The 14,143-nt window shown below is 39.7% G+C and overlaps 1 pseudogene; it reads right to left on the bottom strand.

Annotated features, from left to right (window-relative positions):
• Positions 1 to 8,248: 8,248 nt before the first annotated feature.
• Positions 8,249 to 9,203, bottom strand: LOC144310106 (18S ribosomal RNA; annotated as a pseudogene).
• Positions 9,204 to 14,143: the final 4,940 nt, after the last annotated feature.

The following is a 14,143-nucleotide window of genomic DNA, read 5'->3' on the forward strand; positions in this document are numbered from 1 at the left end:
ATAATTACATGTAGTCCGTGAAACCCAGTAGCTATAAAAAAGGTAGATCCGTACACTCCGTCGGAGATTGTAAAAGATGTCTCGTAGTATTCGGAGGCCTGTAATAGTGTAAAATATACGCCTAAGGAGATTGTAATAAATAGGCCTTGAAGTATGTGTTTACGATTGCCTTCTATTAAACTATGATGGGCTCAAGTAATAGATACTCCGGAGGCTAGGAGGACTGAGGTGTTGAGTAGAGGAACTTCTAGTGGGTTAAGAGGAATAATGCCGGTGGGAGGTCAGCAACCTCCAAGTTCAGGAGTAGGGGCTAGGCTGGAATGGTAAAAGGCTCAAAAGAAGCCTGCAAAGAAAAATACTTCTGATACAATAAAAAGAACTATTCCGTACCGTAGTCCTTTTTGTACAATAGGGGTGTGATGTCCTTGGAATGTGCCTTCTCGGATCACATCTCGTCATCACTGGTATATGGTTAGCAGGTTGGTTGTGAATCCTAATGTAAGTAGGGATATTGAGTTATAGTGAAATCATATGATAAGACCCGATGTTATAAGAAGGGCAGAAAGGGCTCCTGTTAGCGGTCATGGGCTTGGGTTAACTATATGGTAAGCGTGAGTTTGGTGGGTCATTAGGTGTTGTCATGTAAGTATAGACTTACTAGTAAGGTAAAGACATAGGCTTGAATTAAGGCAACAGCAAACTCTAGAATCGTAAATAGAATTAAAATAATAAAAGTGATGAAAGCTGTGGTCGCGCTAATATTAATAAGAGCTAAGGTAGCCCCTCCAATCAAATGGATTAGGAGGTGTCCTGCAGTAATATTGGCGGTTAATCGAACGGCTAGAGCTATGGGTTGAATGAATAGACTAATAGTTTCGATGATTACTAGTATTGGAATTAGGGGAAGAGGGGTGCCTTGGGGTAGAAAGTGTGCCAAGGATGCTTTGGTCTTATAGCGGAAACCGGTAATTACTGTCCCTGCTCATAGGGGGATTGCTATTCCGAGGTTTATAGAGAGTTGTGTCGTGGGCGTAAATGAGTGGGGTAGTAGTCCAAGTAGGTTAGTTGAACCAATGAATAGAATTAGTGATATAAGTATGAGAGCTCAGGTTCGTCCCTTTTGATTATGAATTGCTAGTATTTGTTTTGATGTTAATTGAATTAATCATTGCTGAATGGAGATTAACCGATTATTGATTAGGCGATTGGGTGCTGGGAATAAAATGGAAGGGAATATGACGATCAGTACTACAATAGGGAGACCTATTATTGAGGGGGCAGCGAAAGAGGCGAATAAATTTTCGTTCATTTGTTTTCTCAAGGATTATGTTGACTAGTGATTTTAGTAGACTTGGTTATTGGGTTTTCCGGGTAGTGGTGATTTGAAATTTTTAGTTGGAATAGAATGAAGAGGGTGAGAAATATTGAAAAGATTATAATAAATCAGGTGGATGTGTCTAGCTGTGGCATTTCATTAAGGGGAGGTTAAAACTCCCAGTCTTTAACTTAAAAGGTTAATGCTTTATAGCTTCTTAATGAGTAAGTCTAGTCTAGGTTATACTATTAAGGCAGATCAGGTTTCAAAATAAGATAGGGGGACTATTTCAAGAACAATGGGTATAAAGCTATGGTTAGATCCGCAGATTTCAGAGCACTGGCCATAATACAGTCCCGGTCGTATGGCTATAAGGGTGGTTTGGTTTAGTCGTCCTGGAATAGCGTCAGTTTTTAGACCTAGTGATGGAACAGCTCATGAATGCAAAACGTCTTCTGAAGAAATAAGTATTCGGATGGTTATTTCTATTGGGAGGACAACTCGGTTGTCTACTTCTAATAGTCGGAGTTCTCCTGGCTTTAATTCTTGTGTTGGGATTATGTAGGAGTCAAAGTTTAAGTCTTCATAATCAGTATATTCATAGCTTCAGTATCATTGGTGGCCTATTGTTTTCACGGTTAAAGAGGGGTTATTGATTTCGTCTATTATATAAAGGATTCGGAGGGAAGGTAGAGCGATTAGGATTAGGATAATGGCGGGTAGGATAGTTCATACTGTTTCTACTTCCTGTGCGTCTATTGTGCTTGTATGAGTTAATTTTGTAGTCAATATTAGGGAAATGATGTAGAGAACTAAAGAACTGATTAAGAATACAATTATTAGTGTATGGTCATGAAAATGAAGTAGCTCCTCTATAATAGGGGAGGTTGCGTCCTGTAATCCGAGTTGAAATGGGTACGCCATAGAGGTATATAGGGGTTTCACCTATAATTTAACCTTGACAAAGTTATGTAATATTTTACTAATACCTCCTGATTGAGAAAGACATAGTGGTTATGACATTGGCTTGAAACCAATTTTAGGGGGTTCGATTCCTTCCTTTCTTATTTTTGGATTACATATGTAGGTTCTTCGAACGTGTGATATGGAGGGGGACATCCATGTAGTCATTCAATATTAGTTGTAGTAAGTTCTACTATAGCAACTTCTCGTTTGGATGCAAAGGCCTCTCAGATTATAAAAATTATAAGCATCACCGCTGTAAGCGAGATAAACGATCCTATAGAGGAGACGGTATTTCAGGTGGTATATGCATCTGGATAGTCAGAGTACCGACGAGGTATTCCGGATAAACCTAGGAAATGCTGAGGGAAGAAAGTTATATTTACTCCCACAAATATAATTGTAAAGTGAATCTTTGCTCAAGTATCGTTAAGAGTATAACCTGAGAATAAGGGGAATCAGTGGGCAAATCCTCCCATAATGGCAAAAACTGCTCCCATTGAGAGCACATAGTGAAAATGAGCTACAACATAATACGTATCATGAAGAACGATGTCTAAGGACGAATTAGCTAGGACAATGCCTGTTAGCCCGCCTACTGTGAATAAGAAAATAAACCCTAAAGCTCATAGCATAGCTGGAGATCATTTAATATTGCCTCCGTGAAGTGTTGCCAGTCAACTAAATACTTTTACTCCTGTTGGAATAGCGATAATTATAGTGGCGGATGTGAAGTATGCTCGTGTGTCTACGTCTATTCCTACAGTAAACATATGGTGAGCTCATACGATAAAGCCTAAAAACCCAATAGATATTATTGCCCATACTATTCCTATATAGCCGAAAGGCTCTTTTTTCCCTGAGTAGTAAGTGACAATGTGAGAAATTATTCCGAACCCTGGCAGGATAAGAATGTAAACTTCAGGATGTCCGAAGAATCAGAATAAGTGTTGATATAGGATAGGGTCTCCTCCTCCAGCGGGATCGAAAAATGTCGTATTAAGATTACGGTCTGTTAAAAGTATTGTAATTCCAGCAGCCAGTACAGGCAGGGATAGTAGGAGTAGAACTGCTGTAATTAGTACTGATCATACAAATAGGGGGGTTTGATACTGGGATATTGCAGGGGGTTTTATGTTGATAATAGTAGTAATGAAATTAATTGCCCCTAAAATAGAAGAGACTCCGGCTAAATGTAAGGAGAAAATTGTAAGATCAACGGATGCTCCTGCATGGGCCAGATTGCCAGCCAGTGGGGGGTAAACGGTCCACCCCGTTCCTGCACCTGCTTCTACCATAGAAGATGCTAATAGTAGAAGAAAAGATGGAGGAAGAAGTCAGAAGCTCATGTTATTTATTCGGGGGAATGCCATGTCCGGAGCACCAATTATTAATGGCACTAGTCAGTTTCCAAAGCCCCCAATTATAATGGGCATGACTATGAAGAAGATTATTACGAAAGCATGGGCGGTTACGACGACGTTATAAATTTGATCGTCGCCTAGTAAAGTACCGGGCTGACCTAGTTCGGCTCGGATGAGGAGGCTCAAGGCAGTGCCTACTATGCCGGCTCATGCTCCAAATAGTAAGTATAAAGTACCAATATCTTTGTGATTAGTAGAGAACAGTCATCGGTTAATGAACATAGGTAAAATGGCTGATAAAAGCATTAGACTGTAAATCTAAAAATAGAGGTTTAAGTCCTCTTTTTGCCAAGCTCTGTGGTGAATTTTCATATTGAATTGCAAATTCAAAGAAGCAGCCTAGACGCCGCCGGGGCTTCTCCCGCCTTTTTTTTCTACGCGGCGGGAGAAGGTAGATTGAAGCCAGTTACTAGGGTATTTAGCTGTTAACTAAAATTTCGTGAGGTAGAAGCTCACCAATCTAGGGAGGGCTTAGCTTAATTAAAGTGTTTGATTTGCATTCAATTGATGTAAGATAGATTCTTGCAGCCCTTAGAGGTGATTTGGTCAGGGGTTAAGTGTATAGCACTTGCTTAGAGCTTTGAAGGCTCTTGGTCTGGTCTAACCTAAACTCCTAGTCCAAGACTGATAATATAGGTGTTAGCGGGAGTAGTATAGTTGAGATAATGATTAAGGGGGGTAGTAGGGTTGCCTTTTTTGTGTACTCGAATTGTCATTTTATTTTTATGTTATTTGTGGACGGGAATATGGTAAGTGCGGTGCTATATGTGAGTCGCAGGTAGAAATATAAGTTAAGTAGAGCGGTGATGGCTATTAGTGTTGGAATAATAATTATGTTATTTTTTGTTAATTCTTGAATAATTATTCATTTAGGGATGAAGCCAGATAATGGGGGTAGTCCTCCTAGGGATAATATTAAGATTAAGATTATGGAGGTGATTAGGGGAAATTTATTTCATATGTGGGATAAGGATAAGGTTGTGGTGGATGAGTTTAATATGAATAGTATGAAGGTAGATAGTGTTATTAGAATATATAAAGTTAAGTTTAGGATTATTATTGTAGGGTTGTAAATAATGATAGCGGCTATTCAGCCTATGTGGGCAATGGAGGAGTATGCTATGATTTTTCGTAGTTGAGTTTGATTTAGTCCGCCTCAGCCTCCTACTAGAACGGATGCGAGGGCTATTAGTATAAGAAGGTTGGTGTTAATTGATGGGGAGATTTGATATAGGATGGATATAGGTGCGATTTTTTGTCATGTTAGTAGGATTATTCCTGATATAAGTGTTACTCCTTGTGCTACTTCGGGAACTCAGAAGTGGAATGGAGATAGGCCTAGTTTTATTGTTAGGGCGGTGGTTATTATGATGGATGCGATGGGGTTTGAGATTTTTGAGATTACTCATTGGCCGGAGTAAAGAAGGTTAATGGTGACTCCTATTATTAGTAATATTGAGGCAGTAGCTTGTGTAAGAAAATATTTTGTAGAGGCTTCTATGGCTCGTGGATTATACTTTTTTATGAGGATAGGGATGATGGCTAGCATGTTTATTTCGAATCCAATTCAGATCAGTAATCAGTGCGAGCTTAGTATGACGATTATGGTCCCTGCCATGATAGTTGCTATAATAATAGTGAGAATAGGGGGTTTTATTAGTACGGGAAGGGTATAAACCAACATTTTCGGGGTATGGGCCCGATAGCTTAATTTAGCTGACCTTACTGTAGAATATAGTGTAAGTTTGGTAGCACGAAGATCTTTGAATTCTTAAGATTAGGTTCGAAGCCTATTATTCTAGAAATAAGAGGATTTAAACCTCTATTATTTACTCTATCAAAGTAACTCTTTTATCAGACATATTTCTTATGTTTGGGGTGGGATACTCGCGGTAATAATGGGTAAGGCAACATGTCATATGCATAGGGCTAAAGTTAGGGGTAGAAAATTTTTTCACAATAAGTGTATTAATTGATCATAGCGGAATCGAGGGTATGATGCTCGAATTCATAGGAAGCAGATAGTTAGTAAGAGGGTTTTTATAGTGAAGTTAATAGAGTAGAGTTCTGGTATAAATGGGTTGTGGAATGCACCGAAGAATAGAATTGTTGTGAGGATATTTATTATAATGATATTTGCGTACTCTGCTAGAAAGAATAGGGCAAAAGGACCCGCTGCATACTCTACGTTAAATCCAGAAACTAGTTCGGATTCTCCTTCAGTTAAGTCGAAGGGGGCTCGGTTAGTTTCTGCTAGAGTAGAAATGAATCATATCATGGCTAGGGGCCAGGCCGGAAAGATTAGTCATATATGTTCTTGGGTGATAATTAGTGTGGATAGTGTAAATGACCCGTTTATTAGGAGGACTGATAGGAGAATGATTGCTAGTGTTACTTCATATGAGATTGTTTGAGCTACTGCTCGGAGGGCTCCGATTAGAGCGTATTTGGAGTTTGAGGCTCATCCTGACCAAAGGATGGAGTATACGGCGAGACTTGATATTGCTAGTATGAATAGGACTCCTAAGTTTATATTAATGAGTGGGTAGGGCATTGGGAGAGGGATTCATATAGTTAGGGCTAGTGATAGAGCTAGAATGGGGGCTAGAATGAATATTGATATGGAGGATGTAAGTGGTCGTAGAGGTTCTTTTGTGAAGAGTTTTACTGCATCTGCGATTGGTTGAAGGAGGCCGTAGGGGCCTACGATATTAGGCCCTTTTCGAAGTTGTATGTAGCCTAAGACTTTTCGTTCAACGAGGGTGAGGAAGGCTACGGCAAGAAGGATTGGGATGATAAGAGAGATAATGTTGATAAAGAACATTTTGTTAGGGAGAGGAATTGAACCTCTGATAATAAAGGTTTAAGTTTTACGCAGTTACCGGGCTCTGCCACCCTAACAAAGCCCCTTTTCTCGGGCTTATGAGGAGATAAACTGGTTAGATTGAGTTGACTTCATCTATTAGTTTTAAGGCGCCTTTGTGAGGTAGGCCTTACATCCCTTGTCCTTTCGTACTGGGGGAGGTTATATAATAGATAGAAACCGACCTGGATTACTCCGGTCTGAACTCAGATCACGTAGGACTTTAATCGTTGAACAAACGAACCCTTAATAGCTGCTGCACCATTAGGATGTCCTGATCCAACATCGAGGTCGTAAACCCTATTGTCGATATGGACTCTTGAATAGGATTGCGCTGTTATCCCTAGGGTAACTTGTTCCGTTGATCAAAAATTATTGGATCAATAAGTGATGTTATATTTTGACTTGTGGGTCTAAATTTTAATCACTCGGGAGTTTTTTTATATTCCGAGGTCACCCCAACCTAAATTGCTAACCCACAATAATGGTGTAATGTTATGCCTTGTAGGTATTTAGTATCCATAAGTTTGGGTTAGTTAATTAAAGCTCCATAGGGTCTTCTCGTCTTATTGTGGCATTCCCGCCTCTTCAGGGAAGGTCAATTTCACTGATTGGGAATAAGAGACAGTTAAACCCTCGTGTGGCCATTCATACAAGTCCTTATTTAGAGAACAAATGATTATGCTACCTTTGCACGGTCAGGATACCGCGGCCGTTAAACAAGTGTCACTGGGCAGGCAGTGCCTCCAATACTAGAAATGCTGGAGGTGATGTTTTTGGTAAACAGGCGGGGTTTGTGTTTGCCGAGTTCCTTTTACTCCTTTTAATCTTTCCTTAAATGCATGCCTGTGTTGGGTTAACAATAGGGTAGATAAGTATTTCATTTTTGGGTTGATATTATCAGATTGTTAACTATCAGTGGTCTATCCGTTTCTGATATAAGCTTATGCGGGGAGAAAATAGTTCTTGTTACTCATACTAGCATTGTTGCTTCTATATTTAAATAGAATGGCCCAGGAGGTATAATTAGGAGTTGATGTAATATGATTGGGATTAAGTTATATTGTTTGTTGAGCTGGAACGCTTTCTCAATTGGTGGCTGCTTTTAAGCCAACTATGGTGATGTTAGTATATACTCTCTAATAAAGGTTGTATCCTGATTCTAAGAAGCTGTACCTTCTTAGACTATATTTTAAATTTACATTAAAATTTTGTTTTTTTTAGGTAAATTTAAAGTTGAACTAAAATTCTGTTTGTGGGCAACCAGCTATCACCAGGCTCGTTAGGCTTTTCACCTCTACCCACAAATCTTCTCACTATTTTGCTACATAGATGAGTTGATCCTTTTAGATTGTTTATGGGTAGCTCGTCTGGTTTCGGGGAGCTTAGCTTAAGTTCTCTTTGTTAAGTCGTTTCTGGCTAGTTCATTATGCAAAAGGTAAAAGGGGTAATCTTTGCTGTTTAATACTGTTAAGATGTCTTTCATCATTCCCTTACGGTACTATCTCTATCGCTCCAATTAAAATTTCTATCTCCTATACTTTTATTATTTAACTAAATGTTTTACTTTATATGTCTGTGATACTTAAGTTTGGGGTTAGTTGGGCTAGCTTTTGTTCAAAGTGGTCATAAGTAATGAAATCTTCTGGGTGTAGGCCAGACGCTTTAGTTAAGCTACACTTTGATTAATCCAAGCACACCTTCCGGTATGCTTACCTTGTTACGACTTGTCTCCTCTTGTGTCTTAGTTAAGTTAATATGGTTATGGTTGTGTCTTATTACTTGAGGAGGGTGACGGGCGGTGTGTGCGTGCTTCATGGCCCTATTCAATTAAGCTCTCTATTCTTAATTTACTACTAAATCCTCCTTCAGTTTTTAATTTCATAAAAACGTTCGTGGAATGTTCTTGGGTAGAAAATGTAGCCCATTTCTTCCCACCCCATAAGTTACACCTTGACCTAACTTTTTTATGTAAAATGATTGTGCTTACTATTCTACCTTTTGAGGGTTTGCTGAAGATGGCGGTATATAGACTGAATTAGCAAAGGGTGGTGAGGTTTATCGGGGTTTATCGATTATAGAACAGGCTCCTCTAGAGGGATATAAAGCACCGCCAAGTCCTTTGAGTTTTAAGCTATTGCTAGTAGTCCTCTGGCGAATTATTTTGTTGTAAAATTATCTATGTTTAGGGCTAAGCATAGTGGGGTATCTAATCCCAGTTTGGGTCTTAGCTATCGTGTAGTCAGATTATTATAAAGTCACTTTCGTGGTCTATTTTATGGTAACTGTAGCTTTTTACGGCTTAGTTAAGTTTTAACTTTAGTGCAAAGGTATCTTAAACACGCTTTACGCCGTGGGCCTATTAGTTTGGGTTAATCGTATGACCGCGGTGGCTGGCACGAAATTTACCAACCCTTTTTAGTATGGCTTAGTCAAACTTTCGTTTATGGCTTAATTTTTATCACTGCTGTATCCCGTGGGGGTGTGGCTTAGCAAGGTGTTATGAGCTACTTAAGAGTGTGCTTGATACCTGCTCCTTTAGATCACTGCTGATTTTAAGGGCATTCTCACTGGGGCGTGGAGACTTGCATGTGTAAGTCTACTAAGAACTAATAGGAAGGCTAGGACCAAACCTTTGTGTTTATGGAGTCGTGCGACTCATCTTGGCATTTTCAGTGCCTTGCTTTATTAATTAAGCTACATTAACTTATACTGAAATTGTAGTGTGTATAATAAATAAAATACATAGTAAATATGAGAGGAAAAAAAAAGGGGATGCTATCTATAGATAGACCACGAGATCGAATGCGTGTAAGACTGTTGTGTTAAGTTAACTAGAGTAGCAATACATTTGTATACAATTTAAATAAAGCTTGTGAGTATTGTATGCACTTAGTCCTGTTTTTGGGGTTTGGCAGGACATAAATAAGTGTATAATAGATGACATGAGTTTATGGGGGGTAAGGGGGGTTTGTATAAGTTAACTTAATGTCTTGCGCGTGTACGTACGTGTACACACGTGTACGTACGTGTACACACGTGTACGTACGTGTACACACGTGTACGTACGTGTACGTACGTGTACGTACGTGTACACACGTGTACGTACGTGTACACACGTGTACGTACGTGTACACACGTGTACGTACGTGTACACACGTGTACGTACGTGTACACACGTGTACGTACGTGTACACACGTGTACGTACGTGTACACACGTGTACGTACGTGTACACACGTGTACGTACGTGTACACACGTGTACGTACGTGTACACACGTGTACGTACGTGTACACACGTGTACGTACGTGTACACACGTGTGTCCTAGAATTATATGTCCTGAAACCATTGACTGAATAGCACCTTGATTTTATGCGTGAGTTGATAAATGATAATGAATAAGTCCAGCTACAAGTTATTTGACTGCATTAGGGCCGCGACGGGCATATTCCCTGAGAGCAGAAGATAAGTTAGAGTTAGTGCCGTTGCGGTCATAGATGAGTGATAGCAGATTCCCCCCCTAAAAATAAAAGATACCAAATGCATGACACCACAGTTATGTGTGATCATGGGCTGATTAGTCACTAGTCCATCGAGATGTCCCATTTGCGAGAATTAGTAGGATTGGAATAAATAGAGTCATGGCCCTGAGGTAAGAACCAGATGCCAGGTATAGTTTCATGATAGTAACCCCCACATTAGCATGGGCCCGGAGCGAGAAGAGTGACATTACAGGCAAGGATTGATGGTTTCTCGAGGCATGGTGATTAAGCCCTTATTGGACTAAGTGATATGCATCTAGTTACTGTTGAGGATCAATGGGTTGTGGAATTGGACTAGACATGTCCTATGTAAAGATATAATATCATGTACATGCTTATATGCATGGGGCAAGCCATTAATGCACGACGTACATAGGGGAGGGAAAGAAGGATTTTTTGGAGATACTGACATAGCACAGTAGAGGTGGTCCAATATATGAATGTAGGGGGTGTCAGGGAATAGTTTAAGAAGAATTTCAGCTTTGGGTGCTGATGGTGGAGCAAGAGCTTCTTCCTTGAGTCTTAGGGAGGGCGACTACTCTCCATTTTTGGTTTACAAGACCAAGGTAATGATTATACTACAAAGACTCTTCATTTTAGAAGATTATTTTCGATAACGCTAATTGTTGGCATTAGAATCAATAGGATGGTGAAATATAGAATTGAGGCGACCTGTCCGATAATGATGAAAGGGTGTTCAACTGGCTGTCCTCCAATCCAAGTTAAAGTGAGAAGATCGGCGACTAAAAGTCAGAATAGGCATTGGCTGAGGGGTCGGAATATTATACTGCGTTGCTTAGATGTGTGGAGGAATGGAATGAATGCTAAAATTAGGATGGAGAATACTAGGGCGAGTACACCTCCTAATTTATTAGGGATAGATCGTAGGATGGCATAGGCGAATAGGAAGTATCATTCAGGTTTGATATGTGGAGGGGTGTTTAGGGGGTTTGCAGGGGTGTAGTTGTCTGGATCTCCTAATAGGTCTGGTGAAAATAAAACTAGTGATATTAAGACTAGGAGCAGGAGTAGGATTCCTAGGATATCTTTAATTGTGTAGTAGGGGTGAAACGGAATTTTGTCTGAGTCTGATGTGATTCCTGAGGGGTTGTTGGATCCGGTTTCGTGTAGAAATAGGAGGTGTACTATTGCTAGAGCTGCGATGATGAATGGAAAGATAAAATGAAATGCAAAGAATCGTGTTAAGGTTGCTTTGTCTACTGAGAAGCCACCTCAGATTCACTCTACTAAGTTGGTTCCGATATAGGGGATGGCGGAGAGAAGGTTAGTGATTACAGTTGCCCCTCAAAATGATATTTGTCCTCACGGCAGTACATAGCCTATGAATGCTGTGGCTATGGTTGCGAATAGTAGTACAATTCCAATGTTTCATGTTTCTATGAATACATAGGATCCATAGTATAGGCCTCGTCCCACATGTATGAATAGGCAGATGAAGAATATGGAAGCGCCATTTGCATGTATATAGCGGATAATTCAGCCGTAGTTAACGTCTCGACAGATGTGGGTGACCGATGAAAAAGCTGTGGCCGTGTCCGATGTGTAGTGTATAGCTAGAAATAAACCTGTTAGAATCTGTAGAATCAAGCATACTCCTAATAAGGACCCGAAATTCCATCAAGCAGAGATGTTAGATGGCGCTGGGAGGTCAATGAATGAATTGTTGACAATTTTGGCTAGTGGGTGGGTTTTTCGAATGTTGGTCATTAATGTTCTTATAGTTGAAATACAACGATGATTTTTCATGTCATTAGTCATGGTTAAATTCCATGTAGGAATAATGATAACATACATTGTATTTATTTTAAGTATCGTTTTTGTGATGAGTTTTGTGGGTTTTGCCACTAAACCATCTCCTATTTATGGTGGGCTTGTGCTAATTATTAGCGGTGGGATTGGTTGTGCGATTGTTCTGAATTTTGGGGGTTCTTTTTTAGGGCTGATAGTGTTTTTAATTTATTTGGGGGGTATATTAGTAGTATTTGGTTATACAACTGCTATGGCTACTGAGCAATACCCTGAGGTGTGAGTTTCAAATAAGGCTGTTCTAGCGGCTTTTATTACTGGTCTATTGTCTGAGTTGTTGACTGCTTGCTATATTTTGAAGGATGATGAGGTGGAGGTAGTATTAAAGTTTAATGGAATAGGGGATTGGGTAATTTATGATACGGGGGACTCTGGGTTTTTTAGTGAAGAGGCTATGGGTATTGCGGCTTTATATAGTTATGGAACCTGGTTGGTGATTGTTACAGGTTGGTCGCTGTTAACTGGTGTGTTGGTTATCATGGAAGTTACCCGTGGTAATTAAGGATTAGTAGGCTGAGAATTATAGTTAGTATGAACGATAGGAAATAGAGCTTGATGAGACCCTTTTGATTTGAAATAAGGGTAGAAGATTTTATTTGGAAATACGAGATTGATTTGGGTAGGATGTTTTCTAGTCAGATGGAGTCCAGAAGTATAGATGCTGATTTCTGGCTGATGGTTAAACTTGTTTTAGGTGTGAGGCGGTGCATAATGGTTGGATAATAGCCAAGGAGGGTGGAAAATTTAAAGTAATTAGATGGATAGTTAAATTTGAGTCCTTGTATGGTAAGGTTTAGTTCTAGTGCCAGGATGAAACCCAAGATAGTTACTGCAAGGGCTATCATTTTTAGATAATGAGGCATAGTTATCTGTGGGATGGTGGTGGGTGTGATGCTGTGGGAGATAATGTATCCTGCAAATACACTTCCGATAAGGAGTCGTTTAATAGAGTTAATTAGGAGAGGATTATTCTCGTTGATAAGGATTATAGGGGAGAAGCGGGGCTGGCCTAGTAGAGCGAAGAATATAATTCGGGTGCTGTAGGCAGCGGTTAGGGATGTGGCAACGAGTGTAATTAAGAGGGCTCAGGCGTTGGTATTCGACGTGTTAGCGGACTCGATGATCAGGTCTTTGGAGTAGAATCCTGTAAGGAAAGGTATGCCTGTTAATGCGAGGCTTCCGACAATCAGGGAAGTTGTGGTGAAGGGAAGGACTTTAAATAGGCCACCTATCTTTCGAATGTCTTGTTCATCGTTTAGGCTGTGGATAATTGACCCTGAACATATGAATAACATAGCTTTAAAAAATGCGTGAGTGCAGATGTGTAAGAAGGCTAGGTAAGGCTGGTTAATGCCAATTGTTACTATTATTAGGCCTAGTTGGCTTGAGGTAGAGAACGCTACAATTTTTTTGATATCGTTCTGTGTAAGAGCGCAGATTGCAGTAAATAGTGTAGTAATAGCCCCTAAGCATAAAGTGAGGGTTTGAATAGTTTGATTATGCTCTATTAGTGGATGAAAGCGGATAAGAAGAAATACTCCTGCTACAACTATTGTGCTTGAGTGAAGTAGGGCTGATACAGGAGTGGGGCCTTCTATGGCTGAGGGGAGTCAGGGATGTAAGCCGAATTGAGCAGATTTACCGGTAGCTGCTAATAGTAAGCCAAGTAGCGGCAAATTAAAATTATCGTTTGTTGTAATAAAGATTTGTTGAAGGTCTCATGTGTTTAAGTTCAATAGAAACCATGCTATGGTTATAATGAAGCCTACATCTCCAATACGGTTATAGAGGATAGCTTGTAGGGCAGCTGTATTTGCATCGGTTCGGCCGTATCATCATCCAATAAGTAAAAATGATATAATGCCAACTCCTTCTCAGCCAATGAATAGTTGGAATATGTTGTTTGCGGTGACTAAGACTATTATAGTAATAAGAAATAAGAGAAGATACTTGAAAAATCGGTTAATATAAGGATCGGAGTGTATATATCATATAGAAAACTCTATAATAGACCACGTGACAAAAAGGGCTACGGGCACAAAGATTATTGAGAAGTAGTCTAATTTAAAACTCATGGATAGTTTTATGGTCTGGATTGTTATTCAATGTCAGTTTGAAACAATTGTTTCCTGTCCTGAGTAGATGAATATTATTGTGGGAATTATGCTAATTATGAATGCGTAAGAAGTAGCGGTTTTTACATAGTA

Source organism: Canis aureus, unplaced genomic scaffold, assembly GCF_053574225.1.
Source record: "Canis aureus isolate CA01 unplaced genomic scaffold, VMU_Caureus_v.1.0 ptg000412l_RagTag, whole genome shotgun sequence".
Taxonomy (NCBI): Eukaryota; Metazoa; Chordata; class Mammalia; order Carnivora; family Canidae; genus Canis; species Canis aureus.